At 39.4% G+C, this 25,783-nt stretch overlaps 1 protein-coding gene across 2 annotated transcripts in view; it reads left to right on the forward strand.

The window, feature by feature from the left end:
* The window catches only part of LOC102119042 (zinc finger protein with KRAB and SCAN domains 7), a 60,132-nt gene extending 39,770 nt beyond the window's left edge, over positions 1-20,362 (forward strand). For both annotated transcript variants that reach the window (XR_006696111.2, XM_045386400.2), the window contains one exon: positions 20,002-20,362. The gene's annotated coding sequence lies outside the window, so the exon portion shown is untranslated. The remainder of the gene's footprint in view (positions 1-20,001) is intronic.
* The last annotated feature ends 5,421 nt before the right edge of the window (positions 20,363-25,783 follow it).

The raw sequence follows: 25,783 nt of genomic DNA on the forward strand, positions 1-25,783 counted from the left end.
TTATCCCCCTTCTTGTGCCTGCTTTCTTCTAGCTGTGCTGGCAGCTGACTAGGTGGTGCCCACTGACATTGAGGGTGGGTCTTCCTCTCCCAGTCCACTGACTGAAATGTCATCCTTTTCTGTCATCACAGACACTCAAAGAAACAGTGCTTCCCCAGCCATCTAGGCATCTCAGAATCCAGTCAAGTTGACACCTAATATTAACCATCATAGTGGCTGTTTTTAGAATAAAGAAGTGATTCTGGCTGGTTTCTCATTCAAACACTACAAGAAGTTTGTAATTTTCAGACTAGTAATACATAAGTAAGCACTCTAGCTATTAGAAATTTTCCTTCTGTTATTTTTTGAGAGGGCTATGTGCCTTACCCTCTCTCTGGCCACATACGTGCTTCATACCCCCACTACTATGCAGACCTCAGATGGCTGTGTAAAAACCAGCTATGTTCTCTGAAGTCCCTCTCTGCTCCAGAAGGTAGGTTTGAGAGGGTAAAAAAGAGATGGCAGACTCCTTTCTGCGCAGCATAGTTACAGGACCTGACTAGTTCCCACTCCTCCCTCTGATTATTTCAAATCCAGATGGCACAATTTGACTGTATGGATTACAGATATATAAAGGCTGTAACCAGTCTCCGAAACCAAGGCTAGTGGACTCCAAGTTTGGGATTCACAAGAGGTAATTTTATACCTACAGAGAAATTTCCCGGGCCCACCAAATGAGCATATCTATAGTGGGGCCTTGGAATTGATATAAAATGAAACTTTGCAATGGAGATCAGAGAAAATTTTCCATTAGGAGCCTTGAGATTTTTTCTTTTTCTTTTTTTGTAGAGAAGGAATCTCACTATGTTGCCTTGCCCAGGCTGATCTTGAGCTCCTGACCTCAAGCAATCCTCCCACCTTGGTCTCCCAAAGTACTGAGATTACAGGTGTGAGCCACTGTGTCCAGCCCAGGAGCCTTGACTCTTTACATGACTGTTTTTAAACTGATTATCCATTTTCCTTTGGAAGAACAGAAGACTCTTCCCACAGAAGATTTGTGACAAATTACAAAATTATTGAGACTTATACCAAAGTTTGTACAATCATATGACAAATTAGCAGTTAACTGAGTCAGAAAGAAAATGCTGTCACATTTGCAGTTAGTTTAACTACAGAATTTAGCATGTTTTTAAAAAGTAGAATAGGCCAGATGTGGTGGCTCACGCCTGTAATCCCAGCACTTTGCGAGGCCAAGGCAGGCGGATCACTTGAAGTCAGGAGTTTGAGACCAGCCTGGCTAACATGGTCAAACCCTGTTTACTAAAAAAGTACAAAAATTAGCTGGCCGTGGTGGCGCATGCCTGTAATCCCAGCTACTTGGGAGCCTGAGGCAGGAGAATCACTTGAACCTGAGAGGCAGAGGTTGCAGTGAGCAGAGATTGCGCCACTGCACTCCAGCCTGGGTGATAGAGTGAGACTCCATCTCAATAAATAAATAAATAAATAAGAATAAAATAACATGGCAGAAATGTTGAATAAAATTTAAACATCCTTTTAAAGTATATTCAAGAAAGTGAAATAAATCCTTAGAGCCAGAAATGAAGATGAAATGGAAGTTAGAAAGGTAAGTGTGTGGATGGTGTCTTTGGTTGCCAAGAGGCAGTTTGGTGATTTGATATCCAATGGACTTGAATTTTATCAGCCATGCAAGAAGAGGATTTGAGTCCTTGGGCTTGCAAGAGGTGGAAAGTTGGAACTGAGTTCTCCACAAGAAGCCCAGATATTTACAGGGCTACACCCTCAGTGAAGGTATGCATTAGAAAAAAGTCAGCCAGCAGCAATGCAAGACAGCAAGGAGGATTGTGGGATTTGTCCTGGGCTTTAAGTGGGTGAGGTAGATTAAAGCTGAGGATAGTTCCCGGAGAAGGCTGACATTTGAGGGCTTTTGGCCTGCCCCTCTGAAGAGGAATCCAGACAGTGTGGCACAATGCCTTCTGCACAGAACATGTTGTAATTAAGATAGAAGTTAAATTAAAATACATTTGGAAATTAATGCATTTCTAAATAATTCCTGAAGAAGAAAACTTAATTTAAAAAAGGGGAAATACTTAGACATGAAGAAAACTGAAGGACAGTCTTCTATTTCTGGTCATAGAAGAGTTACAGGAACCGGAATTACACTCCTGCTTGAAATAATCCCAAATAAAATAGATGAAATAATGACTTTTAAGACATTGGGCATCAACAACGAAATATGATGATCTCTGATAGATGGGAAACAAATGAGATAAGCCCTACAAATATCCTAACTTACTGTCCTGAGAGAGTTACCAGACAGCTACACAGGGATGGGAGACCCAGGTGTAGCTGTCTGATGAAATTCCTGAGTTGCAGAGACAGCTGAGAATCTAAGGAGACCAAGTCAGATAGAGTTCACAAGACAGAATTCTGGAGGAGAGGGACCTGCACAGAGAATTCTGGGGATCTGTGAAGGGTCCCCTAGGATACTTAGCAGAGTACTGATTAGCATATGAGGAAAAGTTATCCGAGGCCAAAGAAAGAACCGTCCCAAAGGATTAGAGGGAATGGTGCCAGGCATAGAAACATGGCCAGGAATAGTGTCTCTTCTCACAAACTGGACTGAAAACACTGCATTGCTTTGTGCATTAAGTAGAATACTCAGAAGGGACTGTCTCAGTAGGGGAGAACAGTAAACCACAGAATAAATCTGAAGAAAACTACTGTATAATTAAATTGCTCAAAACATTCAAAAAGAAAATGCACAGAGGACAAAGACATTGTGTATGGAAAAGAAGACGGGGATCACAACAAATTTCTCACTGGATACGATGCAACCATGAAGACAGTGGAGCAGCATGTTTAAAGTACTGAAAGAAAAAACCTAGTAATCTCAGCTACTCTGGAGGTTGAGGTGGGATGATCACTTGAATGCAGGAACTCAAGGCTGCAGTGAGCCATGATCACACCACTGCACTCCAGCCTGGACAACAGAGTAAGCCAAACTAGAATTCCAGACCAGTGAAAATATTGTTCAAGAACAAAGGCAAAACACATTTGCAGCCATTAAAAAGCTAAAATAATGGATCACTTGCAGACCTGCACTACAAGAAATGTTAAAGTAAGTCTTGTAGGCAAAAGAAAAATGACACCTGATAGAAATATGGATTTTTCCCAACCTTGCCCTTATTGACATTTTGAACCAGATAATTTTTGTGGTGGGGGCTGTCCTAGCATTCTAGGATGTTTAGCAACATCAATGGCTTTTACCCCCACTCATGACAATTAAAAATGTCTCTCAATATTGTCCCCAAATGAGAACCACTGCTATATGCCACTGCTGTACAGGAAGTAGTAATAATACCACTTGAAGGTAGACAAGCCAAAGACATAACACTGTAAATCCTGAAGCAGTCATTAAAAAACAAATAATTATAGCTGATCAAAAAAGTTATTGGCCAGGTGCAATGGCTCACGCCTATAATCCCAGCACTTTGGGAGGCTAAGGGAAGCAAATCACTTGAGCTCAGGAGTTCAAGACCAGCCTGGGCAACATGGCAAAACCCCATCTCTACAAAAAATACTATATATATATATATATATATATCTGGGCATGGTGGCACATGCCTATCGTCCCAGCTATTCTGGAGGCTGAGGTGGGATCATCACTCGAGCCTGGGAAGTTGAGGCTGCAGTGAGCCATAATCACACTGCAGCACTCCAGCCTGGGCAACAGAACAAAATTCTGTCTCAATAATAATACAAAGAAGAAAGAAAGAAAAGCAAAAAAGGTTATAGCCAGGCATAGTGGCTAACAACTGTAATCCCAGTACTTTGGGAGGCCAAGGTAGGAAGATTGCTTGAGGCCAGGAGTTCAAGACTCGCCTGGGTAACACAGTGAGACCCTGTTTCTACAAAAAAAAAAAAAATAGATTATTTAGCTAGACATGGTGGTGCATGCCTGTAGTCCTAGCTACTTGGGAGGCTGGCATGAAAGGATCACTGAGCCCAGGAGTTCGAGGCTACAGTGAGCTATAATCACACCACTGCCTTCCAATCTGGGTGACAAAGCAAGTCCCCATCTCAAAAAAATTATGGAACGTTGTTAAAACATTAGCCGAGGGAAATTATAGCACTAAATATCTACATTAGAAAATGGTATCATAGACTGTATCTAGACAAAAAAAAAAAAAAAAAAAAGAGTAGCTGGGTGTGGTGGTGCATACCTACAATCCCAGCTGCTTGGGAGGCTGAGGTGGGAGAATTACTTGAGCCCAGGAGTTCAAATGCAGTCTGGGCAAAATAGTGGAACCCTATCTCAGTGTTAAAAAAAAATAAAGGAAAAGAGTAAAGTTTAAGAAACGAGAATAAAAAGAGCAAAGTAATGCCAAAGTAAACAGAAGAAATAACAATGATCAAAATGGGAACCTATAAAATAGAAAACAAGAAAACAATAGAGAAAATCAAGTCAAAAGTGGTTTTTAGAAAATAAATAAAATGCATAAGCTTCTAGTAGGACTGATCAGGAAAAAAAGGAAAAGGGACACAAAAGTATCAATATTGAGATTAAAAGAGGTGACATCACTATGGATTCTACACCAATTAAAGGATAATGGGGGAATGTTATAAACAACTTTATGCCAATAACTTTAACAATTTAGATCAAATGGCCAGTTCCTTAACAGACACAAACTACCAATACTCACTTTAGGAAAAAAATAGATAACCTGAATAGCGCTATAACTATAAAAAATAATTAAAACATTTCCCCCACAGACACAGAAATCTAGGCCCAGCATCACATGAAGTTAAAAAGCTTCTGCACAGCAAAGAAAACCATCAACAAAGTGAAGAAACAACCCACAGATTGGGAGAAAATATTTGCAAACTACCTATCTGACAAGCGATTAATCACCAGAATGTATAACGAGCTCAAACAACTCTATAGAAAACAAATCTGATAATTTGATTTTAAAATAAGCAAAATATTTGAGTAGACATTTCTCAAAAAAAGACATACAAATGGCAAAAATGCATATGAAAAGGTGCCCAACATCATTGATCATCAGAGAAATGCAAATCCAAACTACAATGAGGTATCATCTCAGCCCGGTTAAAATGGCCTTTTCCCAAAAGACAGGTGATAACAAATGTTGGTGAGGATGTGGAGAAAAAGGAACCCTTATACACTGTTGGTGGGAATGTGAATCAGTACAACCACTATGGAGAACAGTTTAGAGGTTCTGACAAAAACTAAAAATAAGGCTACCATATGATCTAGCAGTCCCACACTGTTGGGCATATACCTAAAACAAGGGAGATTGGTACATTGAAGAGGTATCTGTACTACTCTGTTGCAGCACTTTTCACATAGCCAAGATTTGGAAGCAACCTAAGTGTCCATCAGCAGATGAATGGATAAAGACAATGTGGTACTTATACACAGTGGAATACTATTCAGCTATAAAAAAAAAAATGAGATCCTGTTATTTGCAACAACATGGATGGAACCAGAGGTCATTATGTGAAATAAGCCAGGCACAGAAAGACAAACATCGTATATTTTTATTTGTGGGATCCAAAAATCAAAACAATTGAACTCATGGGGATAGAGAGTAAAAGAATGGTTACCAGAAGCTGGGGAGGGTAGTAGGGGGTGGGGATGGTGGGGATGGTTAATGGGTATTTTAAAAATAGAAAGAATGAATAAGACCTAGTATTTGATAACAGGGTGACTACAGTCAATAATAATTTAATAGTTTTTTGTTTTTGGTTTTGGTTTTTTTTTTTGACGGAGTCTCACTGTGTCACCCAGGCTGGAGTGTAGTGGCACGATCTCAGCTCACTGCAAGCTCTGTCTCCTAAGTTTATGCCATTCTCCTGCCTCAGCCTCCTGAGTAGCTGGGACTACAGGCACCCACCACCATGCCCGGCTAATTTTTTGTAATTTTTTTTAGAAGAGATGGGGTTTCACTGTTTTAGCCAGGATGGTCTCGATATCCTGACCTCGTGATCCACCCGCCTTGGCCTCCCAAAGTGCTGGGATTACAGTCGTGAGCCACCGCACCCAGCCTACATATTTTAAAATGACTAGAAGAGTGTAATTGGATTGTTTGTAACACAAAGAATAAATACTTGAGAGGATGGATACCCCATTTTCCACAATGTGATTATTACACATTGCATGCTTGGATCAAAGTATCTTCTATACCTCATTAATATATACATTTACTATGTACCCACAAAAATTAAAAATTCAAAAAAATCTAAACCTAGGTGGCTTCACTGGTAAATTTTATCAGACGTTTAAGGAAGAAATAATACTAACTTTATACAAGATCCTGCAGAAAATTGAGTATGAGGAAATATTTTTAATATTTATATTTAAATATTTAATATTTAATTTTTAATGCTGGTGAGGCCAGCATTAACCAGATCCAATACAATAAAAGTGTTACAATAAAAGTACAGACCAATAGCCTTCACAAACTTAAATGCAAAAATCCTAAATGAAATTTTAGCAAATTAAAGCCAACAATATGAAATTTTAGTAAATTACTATCCAATAATTGGATAATACATCAGGAACAAAAGAATTTTTTCAAAAAAATGCAAGGTTGGCTTTGTATTTGAAAATTTATCAGTGTAAATCACCATATTAACAAGCTAAAAATGAAAAATCATGGTCACTATAATGGTGTAGAATAAGCTTTTGATAAAATCCAACATCTGTCCTTGATTTTGAAATGTTACACCCCTCAGCAAATTAGGGGTAAATGAGATCCTAAATCTGATTTGAAAGTATCTACAAAAATTTTATAGTTGGTATCACACTTAATGGTGAAAGACTGAGCATTCCTCCTGAGATCAGGAACAAGATAAAGTGCTTTCATCACTTCTTCTACTCAACAGTGTACTGTAGGTTCTAGCCGGGGCAGTTAAATAAAATAAGTAAATAAATAAATAAATGGCATACAGGTTGGAAAGAACAAAGTAAAATTGTCCTTTGTAGACAACACAACTCGCTATGTATAAAATCCAATTAAATCTCTTTTAAAAGCTACTAGAACTAATAAGTGAGTTTAGGAAGGTTGCAGGACACATAACTTTATAAAAATCAATTTGATTTTTATATACTAACAATGAACAATTTGAAATAAAAATTTAAATAATGATATCATTTATAATAGCATTAAAATATGAAATACAGTAATATGACAAAAATGCAAAATATCTATATTAAGTACTATAAAACATTGGTGAGAGAAATTAAAGAAGACCTAACTAAATGGAAATCTACTTTGTTTGTGGATCAAAGTATGCAATATGGTTAATGTGTCAATTGTCCACAAACTGAACTATAGACTCAAATCCATCTCAATCAAAATCCTAGTAGTTGTGTGTGTGTGTTTTGTAAAAATTAAAAAGTTGTCTCTGAATTCTATATGAAAATGCAAAGAACTTAAAGAGTAGCCAAAACAAATCAGAAAAATATAAAAAATTTGGAGGGCTAACCTGATTTTTAAATGTATGTAGAACTACTGCAGTCAAGACAGTGTAGTTTTGGCATAGTGATAGAAAAATAGATAAATGGAAGAGAATAAAAAATTCAGAAATAGATCCACATATATATGAGCAACTGATTTTTGACAAATGTTCAAAGGCAATCAGTGGATAAATGGTATCTTTCCAACAAATCATATTGAAATAATTGGATATCCCTGTGTAAAAATATTAACTTTGATCAATATCTCCCAATATATTAAAAATTAATCAATAATGAATAATATACCTCAGTAGGAAACCTAAAACAATGAAAATTCTAGAATAAATCAGGAGAAATTGTGTCATCTTGTATTAGACAAACACTTCTTACGTATGACACCAAAGGTATGATTCACAAAAGAACAATTTGATAAAATGGATGTCATCAAAGTAAAAGATCTGTTTTTTGAATAGTACTGTTAGGAAAATTACAAAACAAGCCACGATCTGGAAAAAATATGAATACAACGTATACCTGATAAAGGATTTGTATCCAAAAGTATCAAAATCCAACAATAAGGAAGCAAATAACTCAGTAAAATAATGTGTAAAGATCTGAATGGACACATCACTGAAGAAGACGTTCAGATGGCAAATAAGCACTGGAAAAGATGTTCAACATCGTTGGTTTTTAGGGTAATGCAAATTACAACCACAGGGAGATACCACTACACCCCAATTAGAATGATGAAAATTAGTAAGATAGTTCACATCACATGTTGGCAAGTATGTGGAGGAACTAGAACTTTCAAACATCGTAGGCAGAAATGTAAAGTAGTGTAACAACTGTGGAAAACAGGTTGGCTGTTGTTTAAAAAGTTAAACGAGGATTTGACAATGAATTATTGGCTATGACACCAAAAGCACAGGCAATAAAAGTAAAGCCAGATGCGATGGTTCACGCCTGTAATCCCAGCACTTTGGGAGGCCTAGGAGGTTGGATCACTTGAGATTAGGAGTTTGAAACCACCTGGCCAATGTGGCAAAACCCCGTCTCTACTAAAAACACAAAAATTAGCCGGGCATGGTGGCGTGTGCCTGTACTCCCAGCTACTCAGGAGGCTGAGGGAGGACAATACCTTGAACCTGGGAGGTGGAGGTTGCAGTGAGCTGAGATTATGCCACTGCACTCCAGCCTGGGCATCAGAGTGAGCCTCCATCTCAGAAAAAAAAAAGTAAAAATAGATAAACTATACTACATCAAAATTTAAAACTTCTGTGCACTAAAGGACATAATCAGACTGAAAAGGCAACCTATGGAATGGGAGAAAATATTTGCAACTAAACATTTGATGAGTAGTTGATATCCAGAATATATAAATAACTGCTACAATTCAATAACAACTACTTAAAAAATGAGCAAAAGACTTAGACATTTCTCCAATGATATGCAGATGGCCAACAAGCATATGAAAAAATGCTCGATATCATTAATAATTAGAGAAGTAAAAATCAAAACCACAATGAGAGGTCATCTCACACCATTATGATAGCAATTATCAAAAACAAAACAACAACAACAAAAAAGAAAATAATAAGCATTGATGAGAATGTGCAGAATTGGTACCTTTGTGCACTGTTGGTGAGGATGTAAAATGGCACAGCTGCTACATAAAACAGTATAGCAGTTTCTCAAAAAATTAAAAACAGGTTGGGTATGGAGACTCATGCCTGTAATCCCAGCACTTTGGGAGGCTGAGGCAGTTGGATTGCTTGAGCCCAGGAGTTCGAGACCAGCCTGGGCAACATGGCAAGACCCTGTCTCTATAAAAAATTAACCGAGCATGGTAGCGCATACCTGTAGTCTCAGCTAGTCAGGAGGCTGAGGCAGATGGATTGATTGAGCCTGGGAGGTCGAGGCTGCAGTGAGCTGGGATCACACCACTACACTTCAGCCTGGGTGACAGAGTGGGACCCTGTCTCAATAAAAAATTAATTAATTCAATTAAATAAAAATTAAAATAGAATTACCATACAATCCAGCAACCCCACTTCTAGGTATATATTCATAAGAATTGAAAACAGGATCTCTAAGAGATATTTGCACATTCATGTTTATAGTAGCATTACTAATAATAGCAAGAGGTGGAAGAAATCCAAACGTCCATCAGTAGATGCATGGATAAACAAAATGCCATATATACATGCAATGGAATATTATTCAGCCTTTAAAAAGAAGGCAATTCGACCGGGCACAGTGGCTCACGCCTGTAATCCCAGCACTTTGGGAGGCCAAGGCGGGCGAAACACGAGGTCAAGAGATCAAGACCATCCTGGCTAACATGGTGAAACCCTGTCTCTACTAAAAACACAAAAATTAGCTGGGCATGGTGGCACACACCCAGCTACTAGGGAGGCTGAGGCAGAAGAATCGCTTGAACCTGGGAGGTGGAGGCTGCAGTGAGCCGAGATCGTGCCACTGCACTCGAGCTTGGTGACAGAGCAAGACTCTGTCTCAAAAAAAAAAAAAAAAAAAGGCAATTTTATCATACGCTACAATGTGGATGAATCTTAAGACATTATGCTAAGTGAAATAAACCAGTCACACAGAAACAAAGACTATAATTCCACTTCTAAGACGTATCTAAAGTAGTGAAACTCATAGAAACAGAAAGTAGAATGTTGATTGCCAGGGGCTTGGGGAATGGGGAAACAGTGAGTTGTTTAATGGGTATAGAGATTCAGTTTTGCAAGATGAAAAAGTTCTGGAGATTGTATAGCACTGTAAATATACTTAATACCACTTAACTGTAGACTTAAAAATAATTAACATGGTAAATTTTATGTTTTGCATTTTTTACCACAATTAAAATTTAAAGTCTTCTAAAAAAAAAAAAAAAAAAAAAAAACTATTCTTGAAAAGGAACCCCAAATTGATTAGATCAGTCTGTAGAGCAATTTTAGCCTCAGGATATTGTAGAAAACAACAGAACAATCATCTGGCAATTGGTGGTGCTTAATAGCTGGGTTTGATAAGAGAAAGAGACAATGTGAATCTTGATAAATCCACTCTCTTTGTTGGGTGACAATGTGTATGCCCAAGGCTGAGCCCTCTATGGAACAATGTTAGAGGCTTCACATTTGGTAGTGTTGGTGATAGACTTCACTAAATTAATCTAGCCAGTCACTAAAGAAATAAACAAGCAAATGAAAATACAAAGCCCAGGAAAGAGGGGAGCAGTACCTAGAGTTGCCATAATATGTTATCTAAAATATTCTATTTCCAATAAAAAATGGTGAGACATGCAAAGACACAGGAAAGTCGGATCCTGTGCAGTTAAAGTAGTGAAGTTAGTATGCCTGTGACTGTTACCCTTAGAAAGGTCTACTCTCAAGGCTGGTTAGCATCTGGGAACCTGGATGTTGAGAGATTTTGCACCATTCCCTGATAAGAATGGATCACTATACCTAAATTGTTTGTGCAAACAATATGGTTTATGCTGAATGCCTACTTTTTTCTGGGAGTTTAGAATTTTAGTACATGCCAGGCAGAGTGTGCATATGTGACCAGCCCACACTAAAAATTCTCAAATTGAATCTCTAGTCCATTTCCTAGTACACAACATTTTATACTTGTAGCAATTTGTTGCTGGAGGAATTAAGCATGTCCTTCGTAGTTCCACTGGGAAAGGAATCTTCGAACTTACTCCTGGTACCCTCTAGAATTCACCCTATGAGCCTTTCTCTGTGCTGATTTTACTTTGAATTCTTTTGATGTAGTAAATCATGGGTATGTGTATGAATCTATGCTGAATCTTGTGAATCATTGAACCTAAAGGTGACCTGGGGTATCGTTAGCTAGAGTAAACAAAGAAATAGGAGAAGACTAAAATAAAAAATGAAAAAGGAGCCATTACAGTTTTACAGCTGTTACCACAGAAGCACAAAGGATCAATGGAGACTATTCTAAACAACTATATGCCAACAAATTAGAAACCCTTGAGGAAATGGATAAATTTCCAGATACATACAACCTACCAAGATTGAACCAGGAAGAAATAGAAAATATGAACAGACCAATCATGAGTAATTAGAGTGAATCAATAATAAAAAAATATCAACAACAACAACAACAACAAAAAGCCCAGGACTGGATAACTTTATTGCTGCATTCTACCAAATTTTGTGTTTTTTTTTAGAGTTGGTCCTGTTATGTTCCCCACGCTAGATTCAAACTCCTGGACACAAGCCATCCTCCTGCCTCAGCCTCCTGGGTAGCTGGGGCTACAGACATGTGTCTTTGGACCTAGAATACCAAACTTTAAAAAAATTTTTTTAGAGAAAGGATCGTGCTCTGTTGCACAGGTTGGAGTGCCATGGTGTGATCACTATAATCTCAAACTCCGGGGCTAAAGTGATCCTCCTGCTAAGGAGGATCCCAAGTAGTCAGGATTACAGGCATGCACCACCATGCATGGCTATTTTTTTTTTTTTTTTTTTTTTATTGTTGTAGGGACATGGTCTCTATATTATACTGGTACTGGCTGGTCTCAAACTCCTGCCCTCAGACAATCCTCCCACCTCAGCCTCCCAAAGTGCTGGGATTACAGGCATGAGCCACCATGTCTGACCTCCAAACTTTAAAAAAACTAACGGCAACTGTTTTCAAACTATTCCAAAACACTGAAGATGAGAGAATTTTTCTAATTCTTTCTACAAGGCCAGCATTACCCAGATACCAGGGTAAAATTGGGAAAGGACAAAACAAAAAAAGAATACTACAGGCCAGTATCCCTGATGAACATAGGGGCAATAGTCTTCAACAAAATACTAGCAAATAAAATCTAACCAAAAGATAATAGACCATGATCAAAAAGATAATATACCATGATCAAGTGGGATTTAACCCAGGGATGCAAGGATGTTTCAACATATGCAAATCAATAAATGTGATACATCACATAAACAGAATGAAGAACAAAAACATATGATCATCTCAACAGATGCAGAAAAAGCATTTGATGAAATTCTATATCCCCTTATGATAAAAACCCTAAACAAACTAGGCATAGAAGGAACATACTTCAGCACAATAAAGGCCAAATATAACAGACAAACTCATAGCTAACATCAAACTGAATAGGGAAAAGCTGAGAGCTCTTAAGAATTGGAACAAAACAAGGATGTTCACATTCACCTTTCTTATTCAACGTAGTACTGGAAGTCCTAGCCAGAGTAATTGGGCAAGAGAAAGAAATAAAGGGCATTCAGATTGGAAAAGAGGAAGTCAAATTGTCCTTTCAGAAAACGTGTATTCAAAATTCTAAAGATTCCAGTAAAATATTCTTTGAACTGATAAACAAATTTAGTAATGGTGCAGGGTACAAAATCAACACAGAAAAAACTGTAGCATTTCCATACACCAATAATGAACTGGATGACAAAGAAATCAAGAAAGCAATCCTATTTACAATAGCCCTCCCCCTGCAAAAAAAAAAAAAAAAAAAAAAACTAGAAATGAAGGAAGTGAAATACCTGTACAATGAAAACTATCAAACATTGATGAAATAAATTAAAGAGGACACAAACAAATAAAAAGACATCCCATGCTCATGATCAGAAGAATATGCCCATACTACCCAAAGCAACTTACAGGTTAAATGCAGTCCCCGTAAAAATATTGGTGACATTCTTCACAGAAAAAGAAAACAATCCTAAAATTTGTATGGCACTACAGAAGACACCAAATAGACAAACCAGTACTTAGCAAGGAAAAACAGAGTTGGAGGTGTTACAGTACCTGAATTGAAAATATACTACAAAGCTATAGTAACCAAAACAGTATGATATATAGACAAATGGAACAGAATAAAGGACCCAGAAATATATCTATGTATTTACAGTCAACTGATTTTCAACAAAGGAACCAGGAACATACATTGGAGAAATGATGCCCTCTTCAATAAATGGTGCTGGAAAAACTGGATATACATATGTAGAAAAATGAAACTAGATCCCTATCTATCCCCATATACAAAAATATACTCAACATCGATTAAAGCCTTAAATGTAAGACCTGAAACTATAAAACTACTAGAAGAAAACATAGGAGAAATGCTTTGGGACATTGGTCTAGGCAAAGATTTTATGGATAAGATTTCAAAAGCACAGGCAACAAAATAAAAAGAAATACAAATTGGACAGTATTAAACTAAAAAAAAACTACATAGCAAAATAAATAGTCAATGGAGTGGACAGACAATCTATAGAGTGGGAGAAAATATTTGCAAATTCCTAATCTGACAAGGGACTAATATCCAGAATATACCAGGAGCTCAAACAACTCAACAACAAAAACCCAAATCCAATAAAAGTGGGCAAAGGATCTAAATATTTCTTAAAAGAAGACCTGCAAATGGCCAATAAATACATGAAAAAATGGTCAACATCACTAACCATCAGGGAAATGCAAATTAATACCACAATGAGATATGATCTCACCCCAGTTAGAATGGCTATTATCAAAAAGACAAAAAATAAGAAATGCTGGAGAGCATTCGAAGGTAATTTTTGTTTGTTTGTTTGTTTTTGAGACAGAGTCTCACTCTGTCACCCAGGCTGGAGTGCAGTGGCGAGATCTCAGCTCACTGCAAGCTCCACCTCCCAGGTTTAGTAGAGACGGGGTTTCACCATGTTAGACAGGAAGGTCTTGATCTCCTGACCTCATGATCTGCCCACCTCGGCCTCCCAAAGTGCTGGGATTATAGGCGTGAGCCACCGTGCCCGGCCTTTTTTTTTTTTTTTTTTTTTTTTTTTTGAGATGGAGTTTTGCTCTTGTCGCCCAGGCTGGAGCACAATGGCGCAATCTCGGCTCACTGCAACCTCCACCTCCTGGGTTCAAGTGATTCTCCTGCCTCAGCCTCCTGAGTAGCTGGGATTACAGGCGCCTGCCAACAGGCCTAGCTAATTTTTTGTATTTTTCGTAGAGACAGGGTTTCACCATGTTGGCCAGGCTGGTCTCAAACTCCTGACCTCAGGTGATCCACCCACCTTGGTCTCCCAAAGTGCTGGGCTTACAGGCGTGAACCACTGCACCCAGCTCGAAAGGAATTTTTATATGCTTTTGGTGGAAATGTAAATTAGTACAGCCATTATGGAAAACAGTGTGAAGGTTTCTCAAAAAAATTAAAAATAGGGTTACTATATGATACAGTAATCCCTTTACTGAATATTTAGCCAAAGGAAGGAAATCTAAATATCAAAGGAATACTTTTTCCCCTATGCTTATTATAGAACTATAATATTCACAATTGCTAAGAGATAAAATCAACCCAGTGTCCATCAATGGACAAATGGATAAAGAAAATGTGGCATACATGCACAATGAAATACTATGCAGTCATAAAAAGAATAAAATCCTATGATTTGTGGCAACATGGATGAGCCTGAAGGACATTATGTTGAGCAAAATAAGCACAGAAAGATAAATACTACATGTTCTCTCTTACATGTGGGAGGTAAAAATAATTCAGAGCTCATGCAAGTAGAAAACAGAATTGTGGATATTGGAGCCTATGGAAGGTAATGGAGGGGAGGGATGGGGAAACATTGGTTAATAGACACAACATTATTGTTAGATAGGAGGAAGGAGTTCTGGTGTTCTGCAGCACCGTAGGGTGAACATAGTTAACTAGAAATTATTGTATATTTTTAAAAAGATAGAAGAGAGGATTTTGCATGTTCACAACACAAAGAAATGATAAATGTTTCAGGTAATGGATATGCTAATTACCTTGATTTGGTCATTACACATTGTATATACATATAAAAATACCACCCTGTGTCCTATAAATATGTACAATTATTATGTGCCAACTAAAAATGAAAAAATTTGTTCTCGCCCTTTCCACTGAAAATACCTAGAAACAAAATCTACCAGGAGCAGTGAGCACCCTTTACACCAAGATTGCAGTCCTGAAACACCATTTCCCTTTAAAGGGAACTAGAGCCCTTTGAAAAAGTGGTTGATTCTATGATTGGGGCAGAAAATGCACAATCCCAGCATTTTGGGAGGCCAAGGTGGGAGGATCACTTGAGCTCAGGAGTTTGAGACCAGCATGGGCAACATAGTGAGACCTCATCTCTACTAAAAATTTTAGACCGGGCACGGTGGCTCACGCCTGTAATCCCAGCACTTTGGGAAGCCGAGGGGGGCAGATCATGCGGTCAGGAGATCGAAAGCATCCTGGCTAACATGGTGAAACCTGTCTCTATAAAAATACAAGAAATTAGCCAGGCATGATGGCGGGCGCCTGTAGTCCCAGCTACTCGGGAGGCTGAGGAAGGAGAATGGCATGAACCTGGGAGGCGGAGCTTGCAGTGAGCCAAGATTGCACCACTGCACTCCAGCCTGGGTGACAGAACGAGACTCTGTCTCAAAAAAAAATTTTTTTTTTAAATTTTTTTAAGTTAGCTGGGCATAGTGGTGCGTGTCTATAGTCCCAGCTACTTGAGAGGCTGAGGCAGCAGGATCACCCGAGCCCAGGAATTCAAGGCTTCAGTAAGCCGTGATCATGTCCCTGCACTCCAGGCTGGGGCAGAGTGAGGCCCTGTCTAAAAAATAAATAAAAATAAAAATAAAAGGAATGGGTTCATAATAATAAGATAAAGAGAACAAAAAAAGTAAAATGGTAGACATAAATACAACTATATCTTCTTCCAGATGAAATGTGGGCTAAGAAGAAAACCCTATATCAATAATAAAATTAAATGTGAGTAGATTAATTGATCCAATCAAAAAGCAAATATTGTCAGACTGGATTAAAAAACACGATCCAATTATATGCTGTTTACAGGAAACACACTTTAGTTTCAAAAATACAAAGAGATTAAAAGTAAAAGGATGGAAAAAGATGCATCTTGCAAATAGCAACCATAAGAAAGCTTGAGGGGCTGGGCACGGTGGCTCACACCTGTAATCCCAGCACTTTGGGAGGCCAAGGCAGGCGGATCACGAGGTCAGGAGATTGAGACCATCCTGTCTAACATGGTGAAACCCCGTCTCTACTAAAAATACAAAAAAAATGAGCTGGGCGTGGTAGCGGGCGCCTGTAGTCCCAGCTACTCGGGAGGCTGAGGCAGGAGAATGGCATGAACCCAGGAGGTGGAGCTTGCAGTGAGCTGAGATCACACCACTGCACTCCAGCCTAGGCAACAGAGAAAGACTTCGTCTCAAAAAAAAAAAAAAAAAAAAAAGGAAAAGAAAAAAGAAAGCTTGAGTGGTTATATTACAAGACAAACTGAACTTTAAAACCAAAAAAAGATACTATTTCAGATTTAAAAAGGGCATTTTTTAACAATACAGGGATCAATTCATCAGGAAGATATAACAATTTAAAATGTATATTCAGCTACTGTGATACCTCCAAAATACATTAAACAAACACTGAAAGAGATGAGCAGGGAAACAGACGATTCAAACAATAATAATTGGAGGCTTCAATACCCCACTTTCAGTAATAGTTAGAATACCAGAAAGAAGATCAACAAGGAAATAGAGGACTTGAACCCTATTAACCAACTAGGCCTAATATAGCCCTGGAACATGCCACTGAAGAATAGCAGAATATACCTTCCTCTCAAGCACACATGGAACATTTTCCAGGACAAATCATATATGAGGTTAAAAAAAAAACAAAAAACAAAAAAAAACAAAAACCTTAATACAGCAGAAGGATTTAAATAATACAACTTATGTTCTCTGACCTAATGTAACTTAACTGCATCCTCCCACTCCCTAGAATAGTTACAGGAATAAAAACTATTCTGTCTCCAACAAGGAAAAATGGAAAATATCTGAGGTACAGTTATTACTAGGCATGTAAACAAATAGGAAAATACAACCTGTATTGATGAGAAAAATCAATTATTTAAAACTGACCTAGAATTGATACAAAGAATCAACACACAAGGATATTAATGCAGTTATTATAACTATATATTATATAAGCAAAAATCAAGGGGAAAGATTGAACTTGTTTAGCAGACACAAAAGATACTAAAAAGATTAAAATTCAGCCAGGCCCAGTGGCCCACGCCTGTAATCCCAGCAGTTTGGGAGGCCAAGGCGGGTGGATCACGAGGTCAGGAGATCAAGACCATCCTGGCTAACATGGTGAAACACCATCTCTACTAAAAATACAAAAAATTAGCCGAGTGTGGTGGTGGGCACCTGTAGTCCCAGCTACCTGGGAGGCTGAGGCAGGAGAATGGCATGAACCCAGGAGTGAGCCAAGATCATGCCATTGCACTCCAGCCTGGGCAACAGAGCGAGACTCCATCTCAAAAAAAAAAAAAAAAAAAATTCAATTTCTAGAGATAAAAATGTCTGACATAAAAATATCCATTGGATGGAAAATTCTAGCTGAATGTCTTATAATACTCATTCATTCATAGGGTTTCACTCCAGTATAGGTTTTCTGATGGCCATTGAGGTATGCACACTGATTGAAAGCTTTGCCATATTCATCACATTAGTAGGATTTCTGTCGCATCAGAACTCCTAATGTATAGCGAGACTGGAGGACATAGGAGGATTCCCCCAAATCCCTTATCTTCCTCACATTTATCTTTTGTAGGTTTGAAACAATTCTTGTGTGTTACTCAATAAATTCCTTCTAGTCAGCTCCTTTCTTCATTCAAGGGTAATTCTTCTAACTTCTTGAAAGTGTCTTCACAGGCATCTCTAGTTTCTGGTTTCCCTATGAATCAACACTTAGAACCCTCTTACTAGCTGGGGGCATGATAGTATTCATCTGTAGGCCCAGCTGCTTGGGAGGCTGAGGCAGGAGGATCGCTGGAGCCCAGGAGTTCAAGGCTGCACTGAGCTATGATTGTGCCACTATGACAGTGAGACCTCATATCTCTTAAAAGAAAGAAAGAATCCTCTTGGTGTTCCATCAGATAACTCTGATCTTTTTATTTCCCACTTCATAGTCAAGTCTATTCTGTTCTCATCTGCTGTCAAAAGAAAACAGAAAACAGTTTTACTCATTTTTTTGTCTTGTGGAAACAGTATCATCAAGAGACCTTAAAAAAAAAAAGTCAGATTATGGGTGTAGAATGACATGACATATTTAGAACAAGAGTGAAATGTTAGTAGCTCAACTTTTTCTTCATGGGCAGGAAAAAAAAAGAGGTGGGGAAGTTTATCGGAGGAGGGAAAAGAAGATATCAGGGACAAACAGATATTGAGCCATCACAACCAAGTTAGAAGGCCAACTGGAGGGCAAGTGACCAGTTTACAAAGGATGGTGTGGTCTTACAGAGTTAAGATCTTTAGTAAAATGATGAACTGTAGGTTCATTTCCAACCATAACATTGTATGGTTCCATAGTTCTCTGAAAAGATGTTGCAGAGAGAGGGATAGCAAACATCTCAAGTCAAATACGGGAGAAGGCAGAGTAATTATAGTCATGATTACTAAACATGAATATGTTGGTTCCTTTTAATTATCCTGCAGAGTATGACCTGAGGCCAAAACTCTGCCCAAACAAAGACAATATTTAATGACTCTACCAATTGGAATCCCTTTCTAAGGAAATTGAATTGAAAGTAGGGCAAAAATAAGGAAATTAAGAACAGGAGCTGAAGCAGAAATTATGGACGAAGAGAAGCCACATCATTAGGAGCAGTGAGTATGAGGGGACAGAAATTGTAATAAGAAGGACTAATGAAGGGGACAGAAGATTCAGAGTGAAGAAGCTGGATAGTGGTGGGAAGTAGAGAAATAGAAAACAAATGCTGGGAGCAGCTGGGTTGCATTTACAGTGGAACACTGGCACAAAGATTCATTTACTTTTGCTGCTTTGGCTCCTGGACTACCCTGCATCAAGGCACAGTCTCTGGGAGGCCCAGTTTTCCACCATCTGGTCTAGCCTGTGGAGCTTGCATCTTTTCCCATAGTGGTGAGAACTTTGAACTCACAATTCCCCTCTGGCTAAGATCCTCCATTTTCCTCATTAGTATATGATTCAGGAAGACAAGATGTGCTAAATAGCTCATTGTCTGTGTATCTGTGTAAAGGCCTATCTACTTAGAAGGTTAAGGATTGGCTTCTGGAGCCTCCTCTGGAAAAAGATAATTAGTCTTCAACCAGATTAATACATGGGTGTTCACAAAATTGGGCATTGTCAAATCCCCCAACCTTGTTTGAATTTAAAAGGTTGATTATAAGTTTAGGTTTTTCCAACAGCAGAGCCTGAGACAAGGATGTAGGTGGAGTAGATTATTTTGAAGGTGATCTCAAGGAGCAAGAGGGAATGAGCAGGAAGGGTAAGACGGGGAAAGTCGAAAGCCAACAAAGAGTAAGTTATTGAGCTGGATCCACTGTGGGCAACTGAGGCTCATTTTCACTAGGGGCCCTCTAAGGGCCCATGTAGAACATAGCTCAGACTTTTCTTGTCAAAGGACAGGATGTTGGGGCATTTATGAACCAATTCTTATTTATCATTCTTTCAGATTTGCCTGAGGGGATGTTTTTCTCATCCACTTCTTCCAGTTTGTGCCTAAGACCTGGCTGAACAGGCTTCTGAACTTCTAGAGGAAGCCTTCAACAAAATAGCCTAAGATGTTATGGTGTATGCTTGAGACACGACTCTGTCAGGATGGCTACATCCATTCTCCTACAGCTGCACGAAAGTCAGAGGTGGGCATAGGTGACTGTGGTAGAGAATACACATCTGTTTTAGGTAATAAGCAGACACTTCTTTTACTATCCTTTTAATATCAAAGAATTTTAGTGTTTTAAAATACGCCCTTTACCTATGTAGTAACTACTTCCGTTGTTTTCCAAAACCCAAAATAAAGTATCTACAGAATATCTTGGACTGGGAAGGGCCTCAATTACATTTGTTCTACTACCCAGACACCCAGACACCTCTAAGGCTAGGAGATACTAGACTAACTTTAGAATTACCACTTTTGGGCCTCTCTAGAGTAGAATGTATTCGAAAGTCATGACCTTCTACATAAAAGTTCAGGTGGGTATAAGCCAAGATAGCAGGCCTCCCTGCCTCCCACCCCCAACGATTATCAAAGCCTTGGATGGATTCCCAGTGGACACAGCGTATTAATGCTTGTTCGCATTCAAATTAGCATGAGTTGTCCAAGGCCCGACCACAGCTAAAGTATTCAGGAGGCTGAAGACAGTCTTCATGGTGGCTGTCCTGACTTTTCTCCCCCTTTTCCCTACCTGTGTCTTGCCTCAGTCTCCTGAATGACTTTCTTGCTTCTGGGTGTACAAAAGCCAAAATATAGTGGTGGAAACAGCACTTGCCTTGGATTTCAAAGCCTCACTGGTTATTAGGAAGGTATTTTAACAAGTTACTTAAACTTACTCACCCTTAGTTTCAGTATCATCAAAACTGTGACAATATTATCTGTCTCAAAGGGTTCATGTAAGGAGCAAATGAAATTAACCATGTGAAAGAGGCTGACACATAGCAAGTAATTTTTATATGCTTTTTTTTCCCCTAATATTCTGGCTTTGCCTCACTGTTTTGGTTTGAACTCTAGCTTAATTCAACTGAAATGTTCTGTGATTGCCAATTATATACTGCTGAAAATTGTGTGTGTGTGTGTGCAGGTATGTGTGTGTGTGTGTGTTGGGGGTGGGATGCAGAAAGTGCAGCTGGGTAGATTTTGGCACTAGTAAAGACCTCTATCAGGGGTCAATGATCTTTTGATTCATTGTAGCATCACCAGCCTAGTAATAGAGGGCTGGCTTAGAAACCAATTTGGAACAACCTGAGATTTTCATTTTCATCTAGCCCTTGAGAAAGGCTACAGAAAGACCAAAGCAGATCCCCCAGTATCCCACTTCCTTTCCTTTCCTACTAGGGCCATAACCACCCCTTTAGCCTTTCAGATTCTAAGGCTCCCGTCAAAGCCACAGGCACCCCAAGCTCAGGTCCTCTGATTTTATGCTCCCTCTACTCCTACCAACGACTATGTGCCTTTTCCAGCCTCTCCAGATCGGCGTCCGATGAGGGTAAAAGGATAGGCAATGGGATTTCTACCTCCCTCCAAATTGCAAATATGGCTGTTCGGTCTTCCCTCAAGCTTTCCAGTCTGGACTGGATTTACCCGTCTCTGCTCCCAGCATGGTTGGCCTTTCACAGGTGGCCTGTCCCCATCTCCAACTTTCCCTTTGCTGTGACTCCCTCATTTCTACAAGGTCCCTCTCTGAGGATGTAAAGATAAGGGGGTGAGGTTGTCCAAGATAGACATTGAGATCTGAAATGGATCATTTTGAGTGACACTGGCCTAATCTAACCACTGTGGATGCCCTTCAGTGCCTAGAAAATCTTTAAATAACTAATGCCCTGAACTGTATTTGGAAGAATCCATATGTGATCGTTCATTTTACATGTTAACTTGAATGGGCCATAGTGTGCCCAGATATTTGGTTAAACATTATTCTGAGTGTCTGTGGAGGTATTTCTGGATGAGCTTAACATCTGAATCTGTAGACTGATTGCCTTTTTTAACATGAGTGAGCCTCATCCAAACCATTGGAGATGTGAGTCGAAGGAAGACTGAGAAAGGGAGAATTTCCTCTTTCTGACTGTCTTCTGGCTGGGACATTGGTCTTCTCCCACTTTTGGTAATATGGTTTAGATCTCTGTCCCTACCCAAATCTCATGTCAAATTGTAATTCCCAATGTTGGAGGTGGGGCCTGATGGGAGGTGATTGGATCATAGGGATGGATTTGCCTCTTGGCTCTGTGTTGAGATAGTGAGTGAGACCTGGTTGTTTAGAAGTGTGTAGCACCTCCCTCCTCCCCCAGCCTTGGGCCTTCTGCTGCCACATAAGACATCTGCTCCCACATTGCCTTCTCCCATGAGCTCCCTGAGGCCTCCCCAGAAGCAGATGCTACCATGATTCCTATACAGCCTGCAGAACTGTGAGCCAATTAAACCTCTTTTCTTTATAAAGTGCCCAATCTCAGGCATTTCTTTATAGCAGTGCAAGGACAGACTTAACACATTTGGATTCAGACTAGGACTCAGACTGTAAGTTACACCAGCAGCTTTTCTGCTTCTCAGGCCTATAGTTCTTGGACTACAACTATACCTTCAGCTCTCCTGGGTCTTCAGATCGCATGTCTTGAGATTTCTTAGCCATATATATTATATACATATAATCCTTGGTCATAGGTCAATCACATTCCAATCTGCATTAAAAACAACTCTGGCAAAGTGGGGTTTTATAGAAAGATGAGAAATACAAACTTTCCATTCGGACTGGGATTTCCATTTTAGTAGATCAATAATCTAAGATCTTAACCCATCTTGAAATGTCAGTCCTCTGCTTCCAGCCTCTTCTCATATGCCTATCTCAAACCCATTTATTTCTTGTTTGCTTGGTTTTTTTCCTCTGTACATTTGGGAATTCTAATTACCAGGAATGTGTGTGTATCTAAAACAAAGGCTATGTGTTGTATTATACCACTATCTCAGAGCTCTGGCCCACTTTAAACAGGTTTTGTATAGTTCCACCTTGGTCAAAGATAGGGTGTTCCTTTCTATCACCATCATTCCACAAGGTTACCAAGTCTTTCATCTTGGGGGAGAGGTTAGGGTGCTTCAAGTTCTCTGTCAGATGGGCAGAATCTCAGGGCACAAACTGAGTGACAAAACTGAGGCTCTGGCCTGGCCACTGGCAATTGGTAGTCCTTACTAGCTGACAACTCTTTGGTGACATGCTTCCAGGCCATTGCTTAGTAGGAGTGCGAATGATTACAGGCTCACTGGTCAGTGGTCCATAGTCTAGTTGGTCATTTTGGCTCCTCCCATTCCTTTCTTCTTTCTCAGCAAGGCAAGAATGTTTTTCACCTTACTAAAGACTTCTAATGGCCTAACTCACTATAGTCTTTGTCCCTTTTTTTTCCAGTCCCATAGTATGTAACTCTTGTCTACCTAGGTAGGGCAGGGGAGGAGAAGGGAGCCTTGGTTTACAAGTAAAATTATAATTTAGTGTGGGGCAATCACATTGATCAATATTTCAAAATCTACTCATTCATGCTTTGAAACCCATAAAGTACTATTTCCTTCTCTTTCTACTTGATTGGTGGCTGCTTCTCAGTCTCCTTTGTTGGGTCCTTCTTACCCTTTTTGATGTCATCCCTCCAGGATGGCTAGATAGTAGAAAAGAAAGTTGGCTGGCACAGTGGCTCACACCTGTAATCCTAGCACTTTGGAAGGCCAAGGCAGATGGATTGCCTGAGCTCAGGAGTTTGAGACCAGCCTGGATAACACGGTGAAACCCCATCTCTACTAAAATACAAAAAATTAGCTGGGCATGGTGGCATGTACCTGTAATCCCAGCTACTCAGGAGGCTGAGACGAGAATCACTTGAACCCGGGAGGTGGAGGTTGTAGTGAGCTGAGACTGGACCACTGCACTCCAGCCTGGGCGACAGAGTGAGACTCCATCCAAAAAAAAAAAAAAAAAAAAGAGAGAGAGAAAGAAAATAAAGTTTTATTCACATCAGTTTACAAACTCGGAGAGATAGTCTCTGGCTTGAACTGAAAGTGGTGCTCTCTCTAAAGAACAAAGAGAAAGTTAGAGATTTTACAAAAAAGAGGAATGTTACATATTGCTCTTTGAGAAAGTCCATTGGCACTAATAAGGGTGTGGGAAGCTGGCAAGCTCCAACTGGTGAGCAACTGCAGTGGGCAAAATTAGTCCTAGAGTTGCAGCAAGTTATCTCAGAAGCTATAGATAAAACTGGTTTGGGCTTATAATAAACAATTTCAGCAGTCAAGCTTACAGAGAATAACATTCCTGGAGCAATGTTTTGTACCCTGAGTGCTTCCCCCAGCTAATTTCTTGACTTTGTTTTATTAGATACAACAAGAGTGACCCAATTCTTATGATCAGCTTTCACATTTCTTAGCATTTACCACCACCTGACACATTTTTATATTTGTTTTCTGTTTACCCCACTAGAAATGTAAGCTCCATGAGAACAGAGACTTTACCACTTTATTTATGTCCTTAGTGCCCAGAACAGTATTTGGCACATGGCAAGTACTCAGTAGCTGAATGAATGAATGAATCAATCAATCAATCAGTCAATCAAGGCTGAAGTTTAAGTATGTTGTTTAATGAATGCCAGGAGAGAACATAAATAAATAAACAGAATAAGCCTGGCATGGTGGCTCACACCTGTAATTCCAGCACTTTGGAAGGCTGAAGTGGGTGGATCACCAGAGTTCAGGAGTTGGAGACCAGCCTGGCCAACATGGTGAAACCCTGTCTCTACTAAAAATACAAAAAATTAGTCAGGCATGGTGGCACGTGCCTGTAATCCCAGCTGCTCAGGAGGCTGAGGCAGGAGAATCGCTTGAACCTGGGAGGTGGAAGTTGCAGTGAGCCAAGACTGCGCCACTGCACTCCAGCCTGGGAAACAAAAGCAAAACTCCATCTCAAAAAAAAAAAAAGACATAAACAGAATAACAAGAACCTTGCTCATTCAATAAACATTCATCTACGACCTATGTGGCTTCAGCTTTGTACTAGGTGCTAAATACATGGGATCCATGCAGACATGGCCTTTGCCCTGTTGGAGACTTGTTCCAACCATAGTCCCATATAGGGGTGTCAATTCCAGAAGTCCAAACCTAAGAGACTGAAGACCAAAGAGAGGATCAGAGTTCCAGTTTCCTTTATACATACCTCACTTTACCCAGGGTGATGGACAGCTAGAATAACCTCCTCTTTCAGGGGAGAGATGTCCCTACCATTTGCACATTACCTTGCACCTTCAACTTGATTACTATTTAATATCATAGCTCCAATATGTCATCATGTGCACAAGAGATACACCACAGTAAGCGAATTCACAAGAGGGTGATTTATAAGCCATGTTATTATTTATTATGAGAAATAATGTTATGAGAACTGCATAGGTTCAAGAAGAGACCAGAAAAGTCACCTACCAGATCATTCAGACATGAAGGTTACTCCCTATCAACCTCAATTGAAATGCAAATCAAAACAGAAATGTCCAACTCTCTTAGGAGGCAACAAGCATCCTGAGACCCTGGGTCCTGTCTTTCATCTCTGCACCCTTCTGCTCTGAAACAGCGGCCAGTTCTTGTTTGATGTAAGGAATAGTAGTACCCAAGGGCTCAGGAGTTCCGCCTCTCTTCTCCAGCTCTAGGAAAAGAAACGAACCATAGAGATGTGGCTTCCTAGAGATCCGGGATGAGGGGCGCGGTGCAACCGGAAGTC

This window comes from Macaca fascicularis, chromosome 2, assembly GCF_037993035.2.
Source record: "Macaca fascicularis isolate 582-1 chromosome 2, T2T-MFA8v1.1".
In the NCBI taxonomy this organism is placed as follows: domain Eukaryota; kingdom Metazoa; phylum Chordata; class Mammalia; order Primates; family Cercopithecidae; genus Macaca; species Macaca fascicularis.